The sequence below is a fragment of the Lissotriton vulgaris genome, chromosome 5, assembly GCF_964263255.1.
Source record: "Lissotriton vulgaris chromosome 5, aLisVul1.2, whole genome shotgun sequence".
NCBI classification, from domain to species: Eukaryota; Metazoa; Chordata; class Amphibia; order Caudata; family Salamandridae; genus Lissotriton; species Lissotriton vulgaris.
The window spans coordinates 1,667,788,917-1,667,810,842 of record NC_141693.1 but is presented as its reverse complement, the minus strand read 5'-3'; the positions used below and the strand labels follow the sequence as shown (position 1 = coordinate 1,667,810,842).

The window sequence follows — 21,926 nt, the reverse complement described above, 5'->3', positions numbered from 1 at the left end:
CTTCCGTAAAAGATTGAAAACTCTTCTTTTCCCCAAATAGTTCCCCCCCTCCTCCCCCCCCCCCGGTCTCCACAAGTTTTACAGCGCGGGATGCCTCCGGGTCACCAGGCGCTCTATAAATCGCTAAATAAATAATAATTATCAGAATTACCAAAATCTAACATTCACCTTAATATAACTAAAGCCTAAATTCTTAATGTCTATTTCACAAAGTTCCACAAAGTATTCTTGTAACAAAGGGTTTGAACCACAAAGTTCGTGGGAGATATCTTGTTCCAAATTGTCTTTACATGAATCCAGAAATCGCCGTCAAAGTTCTTTCAGGTAATAAAAAGTTGTGCACTTACTTGTTGCTGAAAAGGGATACTGATCAGTCTAACCTTATCCTCTTTCTCTTTTGCAGGTCAATTGCAGTGGACAGAAGAGGGGCGGAGGCAAGAAGGAGCCAGAAACCGGAAGAAGGAAGAGCCAGCAGCTGTGCCCGTTGAAGCCAATGAAGGTCTTGAGAGAGCAGGAGTGCCAGCGCTGAAGGATCTGTTCTCAGGTAAGTGGGAGGTAGACGAGCACAAGCACTGGGTGAGGCTCAGGGGCTGCCATTTATAGACAGGGCTGGGTGTGGTTCGAAGAGCTGGGTGTGGTTCGAAGAACTGGGTGTTATTCTCACAAGCAGGTGTGCAGAGCTTCAGTTATTATGCTAATGAGTTGAAGTAACACATGGCCTAGGGAGGAGTGCTCTAAATAAGCCTTGGTAAAGGTCCAATGTGTAAACAAGACAGCACTGTCCAAACTTGTGAATACATTGAGCAACATACACAGAAGTCTTAGGGAGAGGCTGAGATAACACGAAAGGCTTTCAATAGTATGTTTAAAGAGAGCTTTTACAGAGACCACTAGTGCAATGAGAGGGGCATGGTCTTTGCTGTGCACAAACCCTAAAACAAATGTGGGGGCACTTTATAAAGCAGCACCATATATTTTTTAATGCATGTCATTTTGGCTTTCCCACCTTCCTTTGAGTGTGATGCTAGACATGTGGAACTAAGAATATCAAGATGCATGGAACTTGTTTCTTAAGCATCCCCACTCCACAATTTTAATAGTATAGAGAAACCCTTCTAAAGCCACAGAAGACAATCACAATAGCCAATTTGGGCCTGCAAATGGATATTGTATTCGATTCAGTGTATACTTAAAATATAAAACAGCTGTGCTTTGTTTATTAACAGTTACAGTATAATACCATTTACCCTGAAGCTTCTTGTTCACTGAGAGGAATGGGCAGACACAGAAAATACTGTCTGTTTCTACACTAGTTGCCAAAGAGAGCTCCGCTCCTCAAATGCAATGTTTTTTATTTACACAGTGCTTGCTGCCAAGCCTATCCGCTTCTTACTGCTGTAAATATTAAGTGTTTCTGCTATTGAAGCAGTTGGTTCTTATTTTATCCACCTGGAACCGATGAAAGGTATGCCAACCTGCAAATAGATTGAGAGAAGTGCATAATGCATGCATGAGCAAACTAGCACACGTGCGCCACTAGGTGCAGTCTTACTGAAGAAAGACATGGTATGATGGCTGAAGGAATTGTTTTCATTCGTGAATTTATATTCTGACTATGAAACTTGCTGGTTACATAACAACTACGGTGAAAAAAAAGATCAGAACCGTGACCTTTTTATATGTACATAAATTTCTTCAGCAGGTACATTCACGCACTCAGTTGCCTTGTTGGCTTATCGCAATATGCACATGCTTTGTCCAAAACTCTTTTTCTGAAACTCAGCCCGTGGTCCAGTTTCAGAGAGTCAGACGGAATGGCTATTTTCTCAGAATGCCCTAAATTTCTTTTCATTTGTCAGCGGCCTCCCTTTCTGTTTGTGGCACACTGCCAAACCAAGCAATCGGCCACTCATATTGTGAAGTGTTGGCGGGAGGGGGAGGGGGAGAGGGAACACAAACAAAAAAAAAGAAAGTTATAAATAAAGAAAATTGCACTTACCTTGATCCGATGGCTGCCACCTCTCCTGATCCTCGCATCTCTTGGGAACTGCTGCACACCCCGCAGGCTCCTAGCCATGGGCGTAGGAAGTGTGGGGGTCGCGGGGGATATATCCCCCCCAGATTTTGGAGTGGGGGGGGACACGGGGACAAGGGTGGGGGGAGACAAGGGGACAAAAGAATTTCCCCTCTCTCTCCTGTCTGTGGCAGGGCCATTAGCGTGTGAAAGCGCTACATAATGGCCCTGCACTTGACCTGCCTAGAGTCAAAGAGGCCACCCACCCTCTGCCCTTTGTTATGCTGCAGGAAGGCTTGGCGGTCTGGGAAGGGCAGAGAAGGGTAAACAAACTGTCTCTTTTCCTTCATACCCATTTCTGTCTCTGTCTCACTCCTGCTTAAGTTCTGATTTCAAGAGCTCTTATGTGCTCTCTCTTGCATCTCCTTTTCTTTATTTGTTTCTCTGTGAAATGGATCCAAAATAGGCGGACACTTTGGCTGTATTTCCTCATTTACTGACCGTTTTATAATTCCAAAGAAAAGCCTCAGGACGGAGAGAAAAAAAAATGAAATATCTAAATTAAGCAATACAGAGTGGTCAGCAGACAGGCCAGATTGTTATTTACATCCACACATATTAGAACCACTTCACAGAGTTTGCCAGTGAAAGCGCTTTTTTTTTCTTCTTTCTTTGAACAACATTGTTTTCCCATGGTGGGGAAGTGAACTATTCCTAAAGGGACTGCAATACCTGGTTGATGGGTGAAGTGGAAATGTTTAATACAATCGTTTTCAACTGTTTTAATTATTTTAGCTTATAAAATGTGTACAGCGGCTCTGTGTTCGGGGATGTGATTTTTTTTAAACCAAACTGCTTCCATTTTGAAAGGATATATGCAATGGACATTGAAACGGGTCCCTCCCTGGTCCTGTAGCCATGTCCTGAATCTTTCAGGAAAAATCACTTACATTTCTGAATAATGAGTTTAAAACTGTTAAGGTAACCATGTTGTTCCTGAATACATTTCACATGATTTGCTTATTCTTGCATTCCTTATGAGTGTTTGCTTTTTTCAGGGTGTTCTTCATTTTTTTCAGGCAGCATTTTACTGTTGTCTAGTGCATAATTTGAATGTAGTTGCAGCACAATTGAGTTGTAGCTGAAGGCAGGGCAAGTTTCTCTCAGTGGGGCACTATGGTCTTCAGTGTGGGAGAGGATGTGGCACTCTGGCCAGAGCTGCTGAATTTGGAAGTGGCGCACCATTTTCAGCCTTCATGACCAGTCCACCAGACTGCACTCCTGACCGAGCTCATTCCGATGCTACACCTTAGAAGGACCGATAGACCTTAGAAGCCCTGGTGTCTTAGCACCCGCAGGTGGACCCTAACAGTGGCAAGTGTGAGTTAACCTTGAAGGCCTGTCCACCACAATCCATACTGCAGTTCACCTCCAGTCTTGCGAGCAGGCATACGAAGAAGCACACCCTAGATTGACAGTGACTGTCACTGAGGTCACAAGATTTTTTAGGCCAGTCCACCGCATCCATTGGTTCCTCAATTGGCCGTTTTTCTGCAGTAGTGGTGCAACTTACCAGGGGTTGGTAATGTAGGATTTGCATGCACACCAAACTTAGGGGGTGATTATAATGGAGGTGGAACCGCAACATCACCCCATCAGTGGCGGTCCCACCGCCATCAGTAACTGCATCTATGCCAACCATATTACAATGGCGGGTGGTTCCCTTGGTGGTCGGAAAGACCAACCTCCACGCACCCGACTGGCTCCTTGAGCCGGCCCCCCCCCCTACATATCACTGCACCATGTGGCAGGCACTGCATTGTGCCTGCCACATAGTGCAGTGATATATGTAACATGTCAGTTTTTACATTGCAGCAGATGATGCAGCCAGCAGCACCTGCTGCAATGTAAAAGATAGGCACGGCGAACGCCATAGTGGCGGTCGCATTGCAATGCCTATCGTGGGCCCGCAACCTTGAAGGCCAGCGGTCCCATTCCCTGATTCGATGGTGGACGGACTGAAGTCCGCATGCCTTCGTAATCAGCCCCTAAGTTTGCAAACTTCATGGTCTCTGCTTCATGCGCAAACACTTTTACCATGTGCAGCCTTTTTTCGGGCCACTGGAGTTATGCAGCAATGGAGGCCAAAATTATGTTGCAGTGTTGACTAAATGATGCAACAATAAAAAGGCTGCAGTGTGATGCGGTGCATTTTATGATACTTTATTATTTTAACATATTTATACATACTAACAGCCTCTGCAAAGCTTTTGCCTCATTAGTACCTGTGTAACATACAAATGCAGCAGAGGGAAAGGGGACCAGGCAACCTTTGCAAAGGGCCCTGCACTTCACAGAATATAAATCACTTTTCTTTTAGTAATTTCTGATCTGTTTCAGCTACTTTTTGGGTCAAATTGATAGATTATGCAGCAGATGTGTATTATGTGGCAAATATGATACAGCCATAGTTAAGTTGAAAACATTTTTCCACTTAACTTAATTTTGCCCCAGCATTGTTGGTTGAAAGCTTTTATTTGATATGCAAGATATCTTGAAAGCAAACATACAAATAAAAACAGCATTTCAAAACAGAAAATAGGCATGTCAACAATTAGATACTAAGACAATAAAAATAGGAAGTGGCCCTAAATAAATTAGCTAAAAAGTCTATTAAATTGAAATTGACAGTCTCTTGCAGCGAATCAACCAGGAACGTTTTAAAAATTTGGAAACACCACACACAATTGGAGGGGAGGTATCAGTCAATAAAATACGTAGTGCAACTAAGTGCCTACGTGTTCCCAGGCGTCTAAAAAGTAGTTTAAGCCAGTATCTCCTAGGATTAATATAGTCCGGGCACTCAAAAAAGATGTGTGTTACTGTTTCTGGCCTACATGGACAAAGGGCACAGAAGGGCGATAGTTGAACGCCAGATTTCCATTTGGACACAAAGGCCCCGATCGGGAGGGTGCCTACCCTGAGCTTAATGTATAGAGCCGTATCGACTGGTAAGGTGATTAAGTCCAGGTAGGGTTCATAGGCTGGCACGTCCTTTATTTCCAGAAATGCTGCAGTCGAGTTACAATGGTTTGGGTTTCCGATAAGTTTGCCAGAGACCCAATCCCAATAAAGTTTTTTGAGGTCAGCCTTTGGTGGAGCAGATTTTGTAGTCCAGCAGTCCCCCAAGACCAACTCCCCTAAGAGACTTTTGGTGTCCCTCAGCCACTTAATCTTGGCCCAGCCTCCCATGCTCATTACCTCTGCCAAGCCGTCGGCATAAGATTTTAACTGCGGCACCCTCCATATACGGGACCAAAGGAGCAGTGGTTGAAGGCGAGCCTGGTCTTTAATACTCTTGCAACCCACGTCCAAAAGCATCGGGACTGTTGGGGTACTCGTGGGGAGGGCTGGCAGGTCCTTCAAAAACTTGTTTTCAGCCTTGGATAGGGACTCTAGATTGCAATGGCCCCACAGCTCTGCTCCATACAATGCTGATGTTACGCCTCTGGCCTTGTAGATCTCGATTGCAGGTCTCACAGAATATTTGGGTGATGCTCGAAATTCCCTAAGCAGAGCCCCCCCCTACCTTTTTGTTATTCAGGACCATCTTGTCAATATGGGAGGACCAATTCATGTTGTCAGTTATACGCAGCCCTAGGTAATCAAATTCCAGAACTTTCTCCAAGGGGACGGTGTTCAAAACAGGCGGGCGACCTAGTTTCCTTGGAGGATGTAAAATCAGATATTTAGTTTTGTCCACATTGATTACCAATCCTCTGGATAGACAAAAGTCCTGGAAGCAGGTCAATAGTTTCTGTAGCCCCTGGGGAGTTTTTGAAATAAGCAGAGTATCGTCTGCAAACAGCAGGGTAGGGATCCGTACACCCCCCAGACAGGGTGCGTCCGCTGGTTCTTGCTGGAGGTGCTCAACCACACCATTGATGTACAGTGAAAATAGTGTGGGAGCTAGCACGCAACCCTGTCTAACACCCCTACAGACCGGGATCCTGTCCGTTGTTTCCCCATTTTTCCCCCAACGGACCTAGGCATAGTTACTGGTGTGGAGTTTGATGAGTAGGGACAGAATGTAGGGGGGCAGCCCCAAGCCCTGAAGTACCCTCCAAAGTTCCTCCCTAGGAACCAGGTCAAAGGCAGTCTTCAGGTCAATGAAGGCCAAGTAAAGACTGCCCTTGCCTAGTTCTACGACCTTCCAGTTTAAGAGTGCTAACCTGAAGACCTGCTCAATTGTGCCCGTTCCTGAACAGAAACCGGCCTGGAAGTCAGATAGCACTCTATTCTTGTCCACCCAGCGTAGAATCCTTCCCAAGATTGCCTTTCCTGCCACCTTTTGCGTGGAGTCGATCAGGCTAATTGGCCTGTAATTCCCTGGGCTATCTCTGCAACCCTTTTTATAAATGGGAACAACCACCGCCCCTCTCCATGAGTCTGGTACTGGGCCACCCTTCAAGATGTCATTTAGAAGCGCAGCGATTACAATGCCCCAGTCAGTTGGGTATGCACGCAAAAGGTCTCCTGGAAGCCCATCCGGGCCTGCTGCTTTCCGTGGTGCCACCCATTTAATAACCTCCTCTACCTCCCGTGCCGTAAAAAAATCAAGAGTGACTTCCCCTAGCGAGCCGGTGAAAGGGGCTGGATCATTTAGGGGCCCTTCTACCGGAGCGTATAAGGCTCCAAAGTGTTTTGACCAGATCTGGGAAGGGATGTTACAAGTCCTCAGGGTCTCGTCGGGTCTGTTACGGGAGCCCACCAGATTCCAAAACCCTCTTGCGTCCTTACTTTTACTGGCAGCCAGTAAGTCCGCCCAGAACTTTTCCTCCCATTCCTTCTTAGCAATTTGGAGGGTCCTGGAGTAAGCCTTTCTCGCCTCCCTGGTCTTAATTTGCGATTTGGATTTGACTGCCTCTATCAGTCTAGTCTTCATCGCCCTACATGTGTGGGTATACCATCCCTTGACTTTTGGTTGCCTTTTTTTGGTCCCTACTCTACTTGGGTGAGCAGTGAACAAAATCATTAGGGCCTCGGTAAGGTCGCTAAATACCCTACAAGCCGCCCCCATCCTTTCCGTGGTGGTCCCCAGATTAAGTTGTGCTAGGGCTAGGAGATGAGTTATTGCTGCAACCTTCTCCTCAGAGAGGGCGAGTTTCGTCCACTTTATTCGCCTCCCACAAAGTGCAACTTTCGACTCGCCCAGATCTGCTGTGGAGGAGGGAGCCGAACCCTAGCATTGTAGTTGATCAATTTATAAGTTCCCCAAATCCAAAACTCGAGATTGGGCACAATTTGCATTTTAAAAGCAGTCCTACAACACAGGGCTACTTTTAAACTGACCTCAGGCTTCAGCAGTGCACACATGCAAACACAGAAAGGGCTGCTGGCCTTTAAACTGTCATGCCCTATTATATTCTAGGGACTTAAAGGTAGTTCTAATCTCCCTGCCCTATTATGAACTAGGGCCTTATAGGAGAGGTTATGCCAATAATAGGGGTACCCTTATCCATAGTGCACCCTAGTGTATGGAGGTGTTTCACAGTATCTTTAAGTGTCTCTTTCAGAATAGCACTGGCCCTGTGCCTGTTCAGGCAGAGGCCAGGGTCAGTCAGAGACAGGTACCACCAGTACCAGTCAGCAAAACGTTGGGGAGGGCACAGGATGGCTTTGCAACACTAAAGAAGCACAAACTCAGACTTTAAAACATAACATCATGGTTGGGGGGTTCGCTTTATTAATAAGAAGTGATTTCTATCCTAATGAACCCATTTTCCAACTTTAGGATAAGGAAAGACTGGGGAAAAATCATAATGTTCTAATCTATACCTTGAAGTTTTCATGCAGCTCTTTGATGACGGTTAATAGCTCACTGTTCAATGTTAGGATTTTAACTTATAAACTGGAGATACCAAAATAATCTCTCAGACAAAAGCAGTAACTCACTGACCAATTAACATTAAATGCATTTTGTGATCTGCGTGCTACACATTCTTTGCTTAACAGAGAGTGAGGAACCCAGTTATACCCTTGAGGGCTTGAGTAATTCAAATGAAAGGGTAGAGAGGCCTTCAAGGGAAATACTTCATAAGAGAGATCAGTTGTTCGATATGTTTGTGGGATAAAATTAAATACCCAATGTATCAATCATATGGTTCAATGTACACAATCGATTTAGGAAACACATAGAAACATGTAAACGTATAAACAACAAAACACAAAGGTGTATCAAAAGAAGAATTTTATCAAAAATTTCATTAAGTCAGCAGTAAATCAAAAAAGCAGGTAAGGAGATGCTGATATGAAAAGCATAGTAGCAGAAAATCAATAATACAGCAAAACCTAGAAAGGACATCTATCTCAAAACAAGAAGTGAGTCAAACACTGTAGAGATAAGATGTGGGTCACATCTTATCTCTACAGTGTTTGACTCACTTCTTGTTTTGAGATAGATGTCCTTTCTAGGTTTTGCTGTATTATTGATTTTCTGCTACTATGCTTTTCATATCAGCATCTCCTTACCTGCTTTTTTGATTTACTGCTGACTTAATGAAATTTTTGATAAAATTCTTCTTTTGATACACCTTTGTGTTTTGTTGTTTATACGTTTACATGTTTCTATGTGTTTCCTAAATCGATGGTGTACATTGAACCATATGATTGATACATTGGGTATTTAATTTTATCCCACAAACATATCGAACAACTGATCTCTCTTATGAAGTATTTCCCTTGAAGGCCTCTCTACACATTCTTTGCAGCAGGCATATTAACCCACTGTGTCTACCTTACCAAGAGTCAAAACTTCCACTAGACAAACCTTCGATCTCTCTCAATAAAGAACATTAATCACCAAAGTTATCTTCACATTTTTATTTTTGCCTGAAAATTGCTGGAGACCAGGAATGCAGCAGCAGGTACTTTTCAAATCATAATGCACTTGCAAACACGACGCCCCCACCCTAAGTCAGCGACCTATGTTTGCTTGGTGCAGCAAGATTCATATACATGGTTCTTTAACATTTGGTCTAATTACTATATGAATGTAAATAACAATAAAGCATACATTAAAACTGTGATAACATGCCTGCTTTTCCCAATATTTCACTTCGAAAGTATGCGATTGTATTTGTTTAACGGGCAGTGATTTGTATAGGGTCACTGGAAAGTCCACAAGGTTGTCCCTGTCCCCCCCAGAATTTTAGTGTCTCCTACGCCCCTGCTCCCAGCTCCCGATACCAGTGCTGCTCACATGCTGGGAGTATGTCCGAGCACCTCAGTTCAGCGCTCAGACATAGACTGGATGCCTGTGTTGGTTCTTCACTCATCTATACAACACAGCTAGGTGGAGAAAGGCCAAGTGCGCATGATGGTTTGGCTGGCCTCAGAGGGCAGGCCAAACCATCATGTGCTCTTGGCAGTGCCCACCACTCCACCTTCCGTCCGGGTGCTGCAGCTGCAGCGTCAGTGTGGGTGACCACGCCCCTCCCTCTGCAGAAGTCGCAGCCAGCGGGATGAAAAATAAAATGATAATAAATATTTTATATTATCATTTTATTGTTGTCCTTTGCCTCTGATGGCTTTAAGCAGTGGGGGTGGTGGGCAGAGGGGGGGATGTTGACGCTCCTCTGTCATAACAGAGGAGCCGCCCTGACCAAACCTGTCTTTGCATTGTCTGGAAGTTTATAATAAAAGGGTTTTGTCTTCAGATCCCTTGTAGCTATGCAAAACCAAAATTATGTAAACTTCCAGAGCATGTGCAAAAGTGTTGTGTAGCCCACCTTGTATGTTTACCAGCCTGACAAACCATCTCCCTGACTCTCCCCCCCCACCAACACCCCAGGCTGAGGTACACTCAGAGGACCTCTCTTGCTCAGCTCACAGACCTCCCGAGGCTTCGCCGGGAGCAACGTTAACTTTTAAGCCTCACTCTGACCTTCTGGTCGACGCTCGCTGTGCCCCTCAGTTGCGCTCTGGACTTCCGCGCACGGCACCACTTTTAGCAGCTTCTCCCTTCTCCCTCCTGCACGCCACCCAGAGCGCCTCCCGCTGATCGCCTCCTCCTGAGACGGGCGAGTCCTCCATCTTGGGTGGCTCTGGGGCAGCGCTGCAGTGTTTGGGCCCCTCCCCCCCAGACAAGTACTTCAGGCGCCTTGCGGACCTCGCGCCTTCACCACTCAGTTCACAGACCTCCCGAGGCTTCGCCGGGAGCAACGTTAACTTTTAAGCCTCACTCTGACCTTCTGGTCGACGTTCGCTGTGCCCCTCAGTTGCGCTCTGGACTTCCGCGCACGGCACCACTTTTAGCAGCTTCTCCCTTCTCCCTCCTGCACGCCACCCAGAGCGCCTCCCGCTGATCGTCTCCTCCTGAGACGGGCAAGTCCTCCATCTTGGGCGGCTCTGGGTCAGCGCTGCAGTGTTTGGGCCCCTCCCCCCCAGACAAGTACTTCAGGCGCCTTGCGGACCTCGCGCCTTCACCACTCAGCTAACAGACCTCCCGAGGCTTCGCCGGGAGCAACGTTAACTTTTAAGCTTCACTCTGACCTTCTGGTCGACGCTCGCTGTGCCCCTCAGTTGCGCTCTGGACTTCCGCGCACGGCACCACTTTTAGCAGCTTCTCCCTTCTCCCTCCTGCACGCCACCCAGAGCGCCTCCCGCTGATCGTCTCCTCCTGAGACGGGCGAGTCCTCCATCTTGGGCGGCTCTGGGTCAGCGCTGCAGTGTTTGGGCCCCTCCCCCCCTGCCACTTCCCCTCATGTGTCCCTACATAATGGTCGGCCAGTCCCGGCAGCGCAGCGGACGGCCGCAGCGGGCGCGACGAAGGCGCGCCGAAGTTGCGCCTAAGTTAAGCCCGTCTGCGCCCGTCCACGACGGGCCGGGACCAGGGGCCATAGACCCTGCCCTTCCTCTGGTGTACACTTCTGCCCAATTATAAGCCTTTTCTGCTTCTGCCCCCCTTTCCCCCTCTGTAGTTCAACACTTAACTTCGCACGGCATTTACGTTCCCCACTCCCCCTGTCTTTGCCCTGTCCCCTCTATCTCCCCTCCCTCTACCTCCCGCATGCCCCCTGTTACTGGCCCCATTTCCGGCTCTTCAGCTGCCTCTGCTATTCTCCTTAATACTCGTTCTGCCGTCAAAAATCAAACTGCCCTTTTCAATCTTCTCGATACTGATTCTCCTGATTTTCTTTTTCTTACTGAAACTTGGTTTTCCTCTGACTCTCTCCCGGACCTCCTTGCTATTCTCCCTAATACCCACTATGCTCTTCGCGCTGACCGCCCTGACGGCAAAACTGGAGGGGGTGTGGTGATGATAATTCACTCTTCCATGAAATTCCAACTCCTCCCGCACCCCCGCATATCCAGTGTTGACTTTCTGGTGGCCCGCTCTCTTAATCTCCCAGTACCTCTTACTGTGGTCCTCATGTACCGCCCCCCTCAAAGTATGCCATTGTTTGTGTCCACCCTGCAGGATCTCCTGGCCTCCCTGGCGGTAAATAACTCTTCGCTGCTCCTGCTCGGCGACTTCAACTTTTGGCCGGGCGACCCGAGGGAGGACTCCTCATCCAAAGACTTCTCTGCTACACTTCAGTATCTCATTTTCTCACCTCATGTTTCGGCCCCTACCCACATTCATGGCCATATCTTGGACTAAATTTGGTCCTTACGCTGCAACCTCTTACCCGCTTCCATCCTCCCCTGTGTCTGGTCGGACCATTCTATGATCTCTTTTTCCATCTATTTGGGTCAAGCTGAGAAAGCCCTCCTGCCTAAAAACATCTTGGCTCGAAGCTGGAACCAGACTGATCTCAACGCTCTTTCATCTTTATTGTCTTCATCTGCTCCTATCCTGACTGACCTTTCTCTGGAAAGTCAGACGGACGTCATCAGCACTTGGCTTTCCTCTGCTTGCGACCAGGTCACCCCACTTAAAAAGGTCAAATCGGTTCGCCCCTACGACGCTCACAAGTGGTTCACCAACGACCTTAAATCCCTTAAATTAGAGCTTAGGCGCTCGGAGCGTCATTGGCGACGTAACTACTGCCCTACCCTCCGTCTCAAATACAAAGCCCTCCTCAATAATTATAAAAAAGCCATTTTAGCAGCCAAATCCAAATACTTTACTGAGAGAGTGGCCCTCTCGGCCAACAAATCCCGTGAGATTTTCTCACTAGTTCATAGTCTTGCCACCTCTGATCGTGCCTGCCTCTCCCCTGCCCCATCCCAGTCTCTCTGTCTTTCTTTGAATTACTATTTCATCAATAAGATCATTACCATTAAGGCCAACATTCCCACCGTGTCTCAACCTGAACTTTCTGACTATCTTCCCCTATCTCCTTCCGTTCTGGATCATTTTGAACCCATTTCATCTGAGCTCTTCCTCGACCTGCTTGTCAAGGTCAAGTCCGGCTCTCCTGCGGATTGTGCTCCCGCACGGATTCTCAGAACTCTCTACACTAGCTGTCCCGCCCCCCCCCCCTCACTTTCCTCAACACTTCTTTGGCTTTGGGCTGTGTTCCTTCCCCGTTTAAATCTGCTATAGTTCTCCCTATTTTGAAAAAAGCTGGCCTTGACCCCTCTCTTCCATCTAATTTCAGGCCAATCTCCCTTCTTCCCTATCTAGGGAAGATTCTCGAAAGCCACGTAACATCCTGCCTCTCCGCCTACATTGAGGAGAACCATCTCTTGGCCTCCCACCAGGCGGGCTTTCGTCCCGGTCATTCCACTGAGGGTGTGGTCCTCGCGGTCCTGGATGAACTTAAGGGGAAGGCCGACAGCAACCTCCCCCAAGCCTTGGTCCTTTTGGATCTGTCCGCTGCGTTTGACACGGTCGATCATGCCATCCTTCTCAACCGTGTCAGCGCAGCGGGCATCCAAGGCACTGCTTTTTCCTGGATCGCGTCCTTCCTTCATGGCAGATCGCAGGCAATTCACCTCTCTGGTTTTTCTGCTCCCCCTCGCCCTGTCACCTGTGGGGTCCCTCAAGGCTCTTCCCTTTCCCCACTTCTCTTTAATCTTTATATCCGCCCCCTTATCTCTTCTCTTCTCGAGCTGGGGGTCTCTGCGTACAACTATGCAGATGACCTCCAGCTCATCTTCGATCTTTCATCCCCAGCTGACTCTCTCCCTAAGTTTTGTACCACCCTTGTTTTTATTTCCCAATGGATGAGCTTCAATCATTTGAAGCTCAATCGGGACAAGACAGAGCTTGTCCTCACTGGTGGTTCTTCTAACCCTTGGTCCCCAGCTCACTGGCCCCTTTCTTTCGGTCCTCCCCCCTCCCCAGTTTCCTCTGTTCGGACTTTGGGCATCAAGATCAGCAACGATCTGACCATGCATGCCCAAATCAGTTCCGTTGTGTCTTCTTGTTTTTCCTCCCTTCGTCTAATCCGCAAGATCTCCCGTTTTTTTCTGTTGACGCTCTCAAGACCATCATCACGGCCCTTATTACATCCCGCTTGGATTACGGAAATGGCTTGTACGTAGGTATCCCTGCCTACGAAACTGGCCGCCTCCAGGCTATCCAAAACCAGGCGGCCCGTCTTATCCTTCGCCTTCCCAAATCCTCTCACATCACCCCCGCCCTCAAGTCCCTCCACTGGCTCCCGGTCCGTCTTAGATCTCACTTCAAACTCGCTTGCTTGGCCTTCCGGGGGCACGCCCGCTCTGCCCCGCACTTCATCAACTCTCTTATCACCTCTCATGCCCCTAGCCGCACTCTCCGCTCTTCATCACTTTCTCTCCTTCACGTCCCTCGCTTCCGCAAATCACGCACCGGGGGTACCCGATTCTCTGTGCTGGCCCCCCAGATCTGGAATAGTCTCCCTCTCTCTATCCGCTCCATCCCTATTTTTTCTCACTTTCGCAAAGCTCTTAAAACTTTTTCTTTTTCTTCAGGCATTCCCTGGCTAAATCTCTTGGGTCCCTCTGTAGATACTGATGTGTTTCTCAGCGCCAGGGAGCCGCTTGGCCGCAGAGCGCTTTATTAAGTCCTTTTTTTCATTTCATTTTTTTCATTTCATTTCAAATAGATCTGTGTTTTGCCACTATTGGCCCTCCAGAACAGGGGCACGTGTTGCCCCCTGAATAAATGAAGGCACTGAAGGCAGCCCTAGGCCCAATGTATAAGTCTGTCCTAAAGACAGCTTTATCTGTCTCACCAGGCACGTGTTCATATTTTAAGATATATGTATATATATATATATATATTTCCAAAAACACCTCCGTTTGGGGAGCCCTCGACCCTTCAGGGCGGCCTCTGGCAGCCGGGCACGGAGAGCCCCGGCTAAATTCCACGCAGAGAAACACCAAAACAGAGGCCCTCTTCGGATTGCAGACAGCATTTAATGAAACAAAAGGCACAAATTCCTGTGTCCCAACTAGTTTCGGCCGGAAGCCTTGGTCACGGGCAGGAAGTGACATACATAGTGTAAGTGCCTGCATTTTATCGGCGTTTCCGTGGTCACCTGCTGGGTGTAGTCATCAAAGTCCCAGAATGCACCATTGCATACGAGTAAATGATGGAAAGTTCGTTGTGTTTGCTGATAGTGTGATGCACTATTCAGCACTCTGGTGCATGCAAAGTGGTTAATATTCCTTAGTCCAAGTGGCGAACAAGCAGGATTCCAGATCAAAGGCAAGTGCTCGCATAACGTCCTGTTCCATGAAATGCCTCTGTCGTCCGAAGGATTGGAAGGGGAGTCATCCCCCACCCAAATCCCTTCCAGCGCTGCCGTTCGTGATTCATAGTGACACCTCAGTGGGTTGAATGGCAGCGTGTGGGTCATGCTCCTTCCATAAATATTTCCAAAAACACCTCCGTTTGGGGAGCCCTCGACCCTTCAGGGCGGCCTCTGGCAGCCGGGCACGGAGAGCCCCGGCTAAATTCCACGCAGAGAAACACCAAAACAGAGGCCCTCTTCGGATTGCAGACAGCATTTAATGAAACAAAAGGCACAAATTCCTGTGTCCCAACTAGTTTCGGCCGGAAGCCTTGGTCACGGGCAGGAAGTGACATACTTAGTGTAAGTGCCTGCATTTTATCGGCGTTTCCGTGGTCACCTGCTGGGTGTAGTCATCAAAGTCCCAGAATGCACCATTGCATACGAGTAAATGATGGAAAGTTCGTTGTGTTTGCTGATAGTGTGATGCACTATTCAGCACTCTGGTGCATGCAAAGTGGTTAATATTCCTTAGTCCAAGTGGCGAACAAGCAGGATTCCAGATCAAAGGCAAGTGCTCGCATAACGTCCTGTTCCATGAAATGCCTCTGTCGTCCGAAGGATTGGAAGGGGAGTCATCCCCCACCCAAATCCCTTCCAGCGCTGCCGTTCGTGATTCATAGTGACACCTCAGTGGGTTGAATGGCAGCGTGTGGGTCATGCTCCTTCCATAAATATTTCCAAAAACACCTCCGTTTGGGGAGCCCTCGACCCTTCAGGGCGGCCTCTGGCAGCCGGGCACGGAGAGCCCCGGCTAAATTCCACGCAGAGAAACACCAAAACAGAGGCCCTCTTCGGATTGCAGACAGCATTTAATGAAACAAAAGGCACAAATTCCTGTGTCCCAACTAGTTTCGGCCGGAAGCCTTGGTCACGGGCAGGAAGTGACATACATAGTGTAAGTGCCTGCATTTTATCGGCGTTTCCGTGGTCACCTGCTGGGTGTAGTCATCAAAGTCCCAGAATGCACCATTGCATACGAGTAAATGATGGAAAGTTCATTGTGTTTGCTGATAGTGTGATGCACTATTCAGCACTCTGGTGCATGCAAAGTGGTTAATATTCCTTAGTCCAAGTGGCGAACAAGCAGGATTCCAGATCAAAGGCTAGTGCTCGCATAACGTCCTGTTCCATGAAATGCCTCTGTCGTCCGAAGGATTGGAAGGGGAGTCATCTGTCTCACCAGGCACGTGTTCATATTTTAAGATATATATATATATATATATATATATATATACATATATATATATATATATATATATATATATATATATATATATATATATATATGTTCACACGATCCATCCAATGCAGGTCAAAAAACGGCAAGCACTCCGATCTCAAGATGTTGTTTTCAAGATTTATTCATTTCCAAACCCCCCTTCACCCCTGACAGACGCGTTTCGCCAGTTAGCTTCGTCAGTGTCAAAAAAAAATATATATATATATATATATCCAACGAAAAGGTTGCCCCAGATGGAAGAGCCGCACAAGTAGGTTGAATATCACTTTTATTAAACTAGAGGCTGCAGTCCGATTTCGGCAGGAACTGGGCATCTCATCATTAAAACGCCAGACGCGTTTCGGGTTTCTCCCCTTCATCAATGGCGCTACTTGCGAGGAAATGTCATCTGTGCACCAAATTTGAATTACTGACTCCTGCCTCAATGGGCGTGGCTCGCAGAGCCTCCTGGATGTCGTAGTGCACAAAAGTGCTTGCGATCAGCAACTTGATGTTACTGATCGCAAATGAGGAAAAAGTCTTTCCGGGATGTCATTTTGCTTGCTCGCGGTCGCCAACTTGGCGTTGAGGACTGCGAGCCAGCAAAAAATTACCTCTGCGCTACGCGTGTTTGCACTGTGCTACGTGCAGTTCGCGTAGTGCGAAGTAGCGCAAAGTTTGCAAACTATGTGAGCTTAGCGTAGTGCTTTGCCCAGGCCTAGAAATTAGTCTAGAGTTTGGAAAATCTCTCCCTCTATCAGAAACGTGCCCACCTTTCCCTCTTTAAGGAACTTGTTTCATGTTCCAAGTTGAAATGCATTCCAAATCTCGCTTTTTTAATGTGCATATATGCGCTACCTCTGCCTAAGATTTCTTTTATCAAATGGTATCCTTTGTCCCACATACTGATAAGCATGTTTACGTGAAGCACAACTGCAATACTTCTCAAACACGCTAAGCCCTATTCACATAAGCATTTTCGATCATTAACATAGGTTTACAGCCAAAAAGGTATTCATTTACGCCTGTCAAGATAATTGTAAATGATGTTTCTGCAGTGGAATGCTGGATCAAATTGCATACAATTACACAGCAGCAAACCCCATGCAAGGGGTGGGGAGTAGGTGGAACCAGGTTTGGTTTGCTTTATGAGTTAGTTTCCATTCACAAACTCCGATCTGATCCTTTCCCACCCGCGAGACTGTGAGAGTTTAACTCCAGAAAAGGGCTTTGTTATTTTGGAGAACCCTCAAGTAACTGAAGTAATGAACTCCTTTTACCATAGACCCCTCCCCCCCCTTCAACTGCATTACCCTGTACTAGTGCACCAGCAGTTCCAGTCCTCCCCTGTTAGGGTCAGTTACTGGAGCATGTACCTCACCTGCTCATCATATACATCTTGTGGCATGCATTCCTATTATAATATGTAGAGGGTTTCTTGAAGATATATGATTGATCCTCAATAGTTACAAATCTGCATCAGCCGTCGCACTGGGCACAGTGCTTGCCACTTGTACACTCTAATAGCAAGTTTGTCTCCTTAGCTAGAGGTGCTGCATTAGCACATTCTTCTGCCGCATAACCCCACTATGTGATACCCCCCTCGAAAAATGTGTGTATTGTTTGCTGTTGGTAGATTTAGCTGCTTTTGACGCTAGACAATGCACTGACATCCAGTGGCGGCTCCCCTGCTAAGGTGGAGGAGCATGCCCCACTGCTTGCAGCACTGCAAACACGCGTTTGCAATGCACTAGGTCTCGCATTTGCAAGAGTTACAGCTATTGGCGTTACAATGTGTTTTATCTATGTGTTTTGGTTTCTAGTGTAGTGGACGCATATAGTGTGGAGTTACATTATGTGGGTTGTATTGCAATTGTTAGTTGTGGTATGATGTGTAAATGTTTGCTGTGGAATTATGTGGTATGTATTGGAAATGTGTAGAGTTGAATTGTGTAGCGTCAAAATGTGTGGCGTTGAGTGAAATTATGGGCCAATATAGAAGGGGCCCCCCGCAACGAATACGGGCATACGTCAGGGGAAGAGAACACAACTGTTAGGGGAAAAGTCCACCCACATAAATCAAACAATTTCCCGAGACTCTTCTGTTGCCCCTGTGGTAAGCTCCTTGTGCTATATATATAAACTTGTGGATTCCTTATGAGCCATTGTTTGATTTATGTGGGTGGACTTTTCAACTAACAGTTGAGTGAAATTATGCCTATTGGTATTGTATTTATGGTGTTTTGCATTTATGTGGATTGTTGGTATGCATTATAGAGAGCATTTGTGTGGGGAGTACTTATGTTGTATTCAGTTGAGTGTAATTATGTGTAGTGTAATAATGTGCCTTTAAGTGGTATTATGTGGAGTTTAAATATGTCGAAAGGTGGAGAGTTGTCAATATGTGACATCCTAACTAAAGGCCTGACTGGCCCAATAAAATAATAAAAAAAAAATACAAATAAAAACCCAGAAAATGAGAGTTACAAATCACAAAGCCAATGGTAAGCAATGGAATGAATTTTGAATGTCCCCAAGATGTCTTTAGAATACCAGACAGCTGCACTGTGGGTTGGTCTGCAACCTTAAAAAGGGATAACCCAAACATTTGACACCAATGAAACAAACACTGTCAAAGACAATAGGTTTGGCCTGGACACACTGGAGCAAGTTTATCCTGTGTTGCAAGCATATCCTGCAAAAATTAAAAAAAGTAAGCTATCATGAAATAAAAAATAAATAATGCTATCACATAAGCATGACTTGCTTCATATTTACAATAAAAAATAAACAAAAAAAATATTTTTTCCAATGAAGCTGCTTTACTAGTGATTTAAAACAAGCATTTACAATGCAATGGTTTCGCCTTTGGAAAAGTTAGAGCTATTGGCATTGCTCACACACAGAGCCCCACACACAAATACACACACACACACACAGAGCCGGACACACACACACACACAGAGCCAGACACACACACACAGAGCCAGACACACACACACAGAGCCAGACACACACACACAGAGCCAGACACACACAGAGCCAGACACCCATTCCTAAATATAATATTTCTACCATGAATAGTTTGCAGGTTTTGCTCTGAAGCATCTGGACGCGACATACCATATTTTTCGTCAAATTCTAAAATAAAGGTTGATCGGGTTGTGATGCGAGTTCTTTCCATTAATAGTGCTACCCGTTCACAGCAGTCTAGCGGAGGAACAGGCGACCTTCACGGAAATATCAAGCTTTGGCTCCTGGCTAGGTGTGGGGAGGAAGAGAGGCTGGAACACTCTGAAGCGGATGAAGAAGAAGGAAACACCACTTCCTGGTTGCCGAGAACACAGGACCAGGAAGTCAATCGCGCTCTAGTGGTTGAACAGCGGAAGGGGGAGGAGTCCCGTCGGCCGACGGAACCAGGAAGCATAAAAGTTAGAGGCGTGGAACGGACGGTGTGCCAGGGCGGAGAGGAGGCTGTGGAGCACCCGGAGGAGATCGGAAGAGAGGAGAGCGTGAGAGCGGAGGCGGAGGAGATCGGAAGAGAGGAGAGCGTGAAAGCGGAGGCGGAGGAGATTCGAAGAGAGGAGAGCGCGAGGGCGGAGGCGGCTCCGGAACCCCCGGAGGCAGAGGAGAGTACACTGCGAATGCTGCTGAGCGACGTCACCAACACTGCTACCATACCCGGTGGGCTGAAGGGAGAAGACGCCACGGGTCCTGCTGCTGTGGTCCGAGAGTCGGGCCACAGCCCAAGGCAAGTGCTGTTGAAAGGGGCGTTCTGGTGGGGTGTTTGGGGAGGTGGGAGGTAGCAAGGTCGGGGAGGCGGGAGGCCCCGCGGTGACCCTTGCACTGAAATCACAACCCCTGTTTCTTTAACTTGGTGAAGGTAGCACTACAAGTAGCACTGAGAATCGATCAGTAAAACCCGTTTATTTTTCCTTTTCCCTGAGGCCACAAGAACCGGGACCCCGGATCAAACCGTGACGTTCCCTGCATACAGAAAACGACCCCAAGAAGGAAGGAATACTACAAACACTCATAAACTTGTAACCTTTAATAAATCTTGCTTAACTTTTGACAAACAGTGCTCTGGTCTCAGTCTCTGTCCACCCCTGCCCCTGACAAAGTGGTGTCAGAAGTGGGATAGACATGTGACGCCATGACACAGCCCGTGCCTGTCCCGGTGGAGAACATTATAACTCAGTTAGCGGAGGGACAGAGACACCTTCAACTGGTGTTCGAACAGCAGCTTCAAACCGCCAAGACAGAAAGGGATGCACTGCAAGAAGCCTTAAAGGATCAAGCCACCCTTCTTACCACCAATCATCAGGTACAGGATACGGCTATCCTGCGCCTCACAGACGCCATAGCCACTGCTCGCATCCATCCCAATGTGCCCAGTTCGGTGCTACAAAAATTCCAGGACGGGGAGGACCCGGACTATTTTTTTACTAATTTCGAACGGGTAGCGACAACTGCGTCCTGGCCAAAGGAGAGATGGAGTCAGTATATAGCCCCCCTTCTAGCAGGCGAGTTACAGGCGGCATACCAGGCAGCAAATCCAGCAGGCAGGACAACTTATGAAGAAAGCCATCCTCGAGAGACTTGGGTGCGATCAAGAGTACTACAGGGCCAAATTCAGGAAAGAAAGGTGGAACCCCGGAGACAATCCACGAGCCCTGTATTATCGAATCCAAGACTTAGGCATAAGGTGGCTGACACCCCTTAACACAACCATAGAAGACCTGATGGCTAAGGTCTTCCTAGAACAATTCCTGGATGCCTTACCCCCATCCACTCGATCCTGGATTAGGCAACATCCCAACCTTACCCCAACTGTAGCGGTGGACTTAGCCTGTGCATATCACAGGTCGCCTGAATTTCGCACAAGCCCTAGTAAAGCACCCGTTCCCAGCCCTCGACCCTTGCTTCCCAGACCCCAAAGCAGGCCAGAACCCAGGGTTCCCCTCCTTCCCCGCGTTCCATTTAGGCCGACCAGCCCCGGATCTGGGTCTGGTACACAGGGACCCCAGTGCTATCACTGTTCGGAGTGGGGACATATCGCCCGAAACTGCCCACACAAAAGCCAACCGGCCGAACCCATGGAGAAAGGGTATTCCAGAGGGCGTGTGTACGTCATAGGCAAGGGACCTTGTCAGTATAAAAGAGAGGTTTTCCTTAATGGAAAAAAACAACAAGCCCTATTAGACACCGGTTGTCGTGTGTCTGTGGTTGACACCTCGCTGGTCCATCCCCATCAGATACAGAAAGAAGAGACCGTCTATGTGACCTGCGTTCATGGTAACACCAAAGGATATCCAGTAGCAGAGGTCTTGCTGGAAGTGTCCGATGACCCCCAATTGCGCCGAGTGGGCGTTATACCCTCCCTGCCAGAGGCCGTTATCATAGGCACCGATCACCCAAAGTTCGATCAATACATCGATGAAGCCAAAAAAGACTCCGTAAACTGGTGGAGGGAGGCCCCTTTTGTAGACAGCGATGTGGAGGGGATAGCAGGGAGAGACCGTAAGAGTCGAAAGGAAAAGAGAAGAGAGAAAGCCGAGTACTCCCAGTTGAAAGGGCTATTGTCTGTTTTTTCTATGACCCCTGAGATACGGTGGGACCTGCTCGTAGCTTCCGGTCAGCTCAGTTGGATGACAATACCTTGTTGCATGCCTGGGAGCAAGTACAAGAACTGGACAACGACAAAGTAGGTACCCCGAGGCATTTCCTTTGTCTACAGTGTCTACTCCGGTGATAGCCAGGGCTATGATCACTCTCTTCACCCGAGTGGGTTTCCCTGAGGAAATCCTCATGGACCAGGGGACCCCCTTTATGTCTCGATTAATGTCTCGCATTTGTGAAATCCTGGGCGTCAGGCAGATACGGACTTCAGCCTATCATCCTCAGACAGATGGCCTTGTGGAGCGGTACAACAAGACCATAAAGAATATGCTCCGCA

The 21,926-nt window shown here is 47.5% G+C and overlaps 1 pseudogene; it reads left to right on the top strand.

The window, feature by feature from the left end:
- The first annotated feature begins 20,123 nt into the window (after positions 1-20,123).
- LOC147716924 (uncharacterized) lies at positions 20,124-21,678 on the top strand (annotated as a pseudogene).
- Positions 21,679-21,926: the final 248 nt, after the last annotated feature.